The sequence below is a fragment of the Pangasianodon hypophthalmus genome, chromosome 14 (genome assembly GCF_027358585.1).
Source record: "Pangasianodon hypophthalmus isolate fPanHyp1 chromosome 14, fPanHyp1.pri, whole genome shotgun sequence".
Lineage (NCBI taxonomy): Eukaryota > Metazoa > Chordata > Actinopteri > Siluriformes > Pangasiidae > Pangasianodon > Pangasianodon hypophthalmus.
This window is the reverse complement of record NC_069723.1, coordinates 5346198-5349538: the sequence shown is the minus strand read 5'-3', so window position 1 is coordinate 5349538 and position 3341 is coordinate 5346198. Positions and strand designations below refer to the sequence as shown.

The 3341-nt window shown below is 42.4% G+C and overlaps 1 long non-coding RNA gene across 1 annotated transcript; it reads left to right on the top strand.

Moving 5' to 3' along the window:
- The first annotated feature begins 671 nt into the window (after positions 1-671).
- LOC128320026 (uncharacterized) lies at positions 672-1186 on the top strand. Its single transcript, XR_008303476.1, has 2 exons — positions 672-745; positions 829-1186. It is a non-coding gene; the product is annotated as an uncharacterized LOC128320026 (long non-coding RNA).
- The last annotated feature ends 2155 nt before the right edge of the window (positions 1187-3341 follow it).

The window sequence follows — 3341 nt, the reverse complement described above, 5'->3', positions numbered from 1 at the left end:
TACCCCTCCACCCTCTAAAGCGATGATATGAGGCGTCAGGTGTATATGGTTGCTCGAGAACTTGTGACAGGTGTATCAGTGGGAAAAGAACTTTAAGGGTATGTAAGAAACGAGACAGTCTATCATTTTCCATGAAGAAATTCGGGGATCAACATGATGGCTCATGGTAAGAAAACTTGTTGAAATTATAAGGTATTTCTTTTCTCTTAAAAACATTGTTTAAATAAACACTTTATGTATTCTCAGCTTTAAAAGTTCAAGGTGAAATTCACCAGGTGCCTGAGTATCAAGGTAAGCTTTTCTATTAATTTCTCTTTTATTTTAACCCTTCTGTACTTTCTTTAATATGTTTTTCTCTTACTAGAGGGTATTAGCCTCACTCAGACGGACCCAGGTACCATATCTCTCTCTGTGTTTTTTTGTTTTTGGCCTCTGTTATTTAGTTCTGGTGAAAAACTTTTTTTTTTTTACTACGCATGACAGATTTTACACGCGGTATTAATCCTGATGAGTTTGTGAGAGGATCGGGAAGCAACAGTCACGCCGATGATTTGGATTTGATTCTAACTGGGGCTTCGCCAGCGATCTCGCGAGATCGCCGCGTTCTGTCCTCTCCTAAGAGAAGCGGAGACGGCGTAATAGAAATATCAACAACTCCGAGGCCAGTGAGGGCGATGTCAGAGAGAGCGCGAGGGTCCCACTAGACCTCAGTTTATACGCAAGTTACCTCAACGACGGTTTAACGGTATGTTGTCTATGTATATATTTAGATTACATTTCTTCTTTACATACCTATAAGATTTTGATAGGGGTTTTTATTTTTTTCAGCCAACGTCTCTAACCTGGAAGCGAGACCTGAACGGGTCCGTCGGCTGAGAATAGCGCCACCTCTCCACCAGCGCCGTGACAGCAGAATCTTGCAGCTCGCTGAAATAACGAGCGATTTGATTCACGACCTGATTCACGACTACAGCACCACATTTTCTAACGCGTGTGAAAAAGGTTTTGTGTGAAAGGTTTGAATGCATGTCCGTGTCGAGGTATATTTTGATGTTGTGAATTCATGTTTTTGAATGCATGTTAGCGTCAGGGAAATATTTTTGACGTTGTGAATGCTAGGTTATAGATAGGGGAAAATTATATAATAAAAGTGTGCAAGAAAAATAAAAAAATCATTTAACCCTGAGTTGTGACGTTTTATTTAGACCCCTCGTTAAAAAGTAAAAGCATACAAAATAAGCAAAAAACATAACACTATAAAACACTATAAATATATAAACACTATAAACATTATAAATCGTATAAACACTATAAAACATATAAATATATATATATATATATATATATATATATATATATATATATATATATATATATATATATATATATATAAATATCATTTAAATAATAAAAAATACATATATCATTTTTAAAAAAATGGATGAGACTTTAGAGCGGGTCCTTGCCGAATTAAGGTTAAGCGTAGAAGGACTACGGCTTATCCGCCCCTCCTTTCGCATAGACATGCGTCAGGACATATACGATAACGCCTCGGTGATTCAGCAAGATCCTCTACAGGCAATAGAAAATGCAATCCTCGGTCTAAATAGGCACAATGATCCATTTCTGGAAATCGAAGCCGCTATTCTTTCTATAAACAAACAAGAGGAAGAAAGTGGGCCGTATGGTGAGGAGGGGGTAGAAGGAGGTGCGGAGGGTGAGGGGGAGGGAATAGAGGAAGAAGGATCAGAAGGAGGGGTCGTGGGCGATGGTAGAGAATTGGGAGAAGGAGGGGGTGGAGGGGTTGGGACCGGAGCAGATAGAGAAGAGGTGCAGGTGGGAGGAGGAGGAGGATGCGCGATGGTCAAAGACAAGGAGGAACATGGAGCTGATGAAAGAGAAATCAATGTCACGACGCACGAGAATTTTAATGCCGTAAAAATGAGACGCGTGTTAACAATCCCTCCACTGGGGGACGAGCCTGATATTGCTACGTTTTATCAAAACGTGATCGGTCTCATTCATGAATTGGTCGACGACGCGAGAGTTGTAGCTGGGAGGGGGGACTTGGTACAAGTGTAGAGGGTAAAAATGTAAGAGTTCACGCGTCGGTAGTCGCCGACGGCACGGGTGAAAATATTCTACCCGTTTTTGAAGATATGCTCGATCGGATAGTACAGTCGAACACGGGGGGTTGCGGCGAGCGAACGAGTGGATCTGATTGTTCAGGTGGTGTGGAACCCTAGAGGCGGTGGAAAACGTAAGTTGGAGAAAACTTTAGACTGGGAAATCATATATAAAAAGAAGATTATATATGTTACAGAGGACCTCGGAGATCAGCTCTGCTTCGCCATCGGTCTAGCTCACGCGTGTAATGATAGTTTCACAGACGGGCAGTGCGAGAGACGGGCTAGAGAGTGGCAGCGAGCTGTTGGTCTGGACGAGCAGACACCTGTCACCTTTAGCGACATGCGAAAATTCGAAGACATTTTAGAACATAAAATTGTAGTGTTTTACAGAACGTCTAGCACCCTCTCACATTTGGAAACAGATTTCCCCGACCGTTCCCCAACTTTGTTTTTGTTTTTACTGGATAACCATTATTACGGGATAAAAAAACCTCAAGGCCTTTATAGGTGCTACAAGGGTTTTAATTGCTCCTATGCACATAGTTGTTGAGGATATTGTCACATATGCAACGACGGTGAGTGCCCCATGCAAGAGTATGATCCCGTAGAATGCTCAGACTGTCTCAGAAAGTGTCGCTCCCCGGCGTGTTTCGCCCATCACAAAGAATGTAAGAGGAACTTTGTAACGGGTGGGTCGCTCAGTCTTTGCAAGCTCGTTAAAAAATGTGCTAGATGCGGCCGGTGTTACAACACAGGAGCGAACACCCGTGTAGGAAATGGTCATCGTTGTGCTAAGCCGAAATGTAGAATTTGTGGGGAGAAGTTAACGAGGGAGCCGGAAACTGACCACAGGTGTTACATTCCGCCTCTCCCCGTGAGAGCCGACCATCCCGATTTGATTTTTTATGACTTTGAAACGTTCGCCGATGAGAACGGCGTGCACGTACCTTTTCTGGTGTATGCAAAAACGTTGAAAGGTGAAGAGAAGTGGTTTTACGGTCATGGGAGCATTAAACATTTTCTTATGTATTTCAGAAATGAGCGCTACAGACGTAACGTTTTTATCGCTCACAACGCCAAAGGGTTCGACAGCTATCTGGTTTTGAAAGGTATGCTGAAAGAGGGGTTATCGCCTCAGTGTATTCTCATGACGGGGAGTAAAATCCTCAGTTTTGAAGACCCTCATTATGAGCTAAAATTCATAGACTCTCT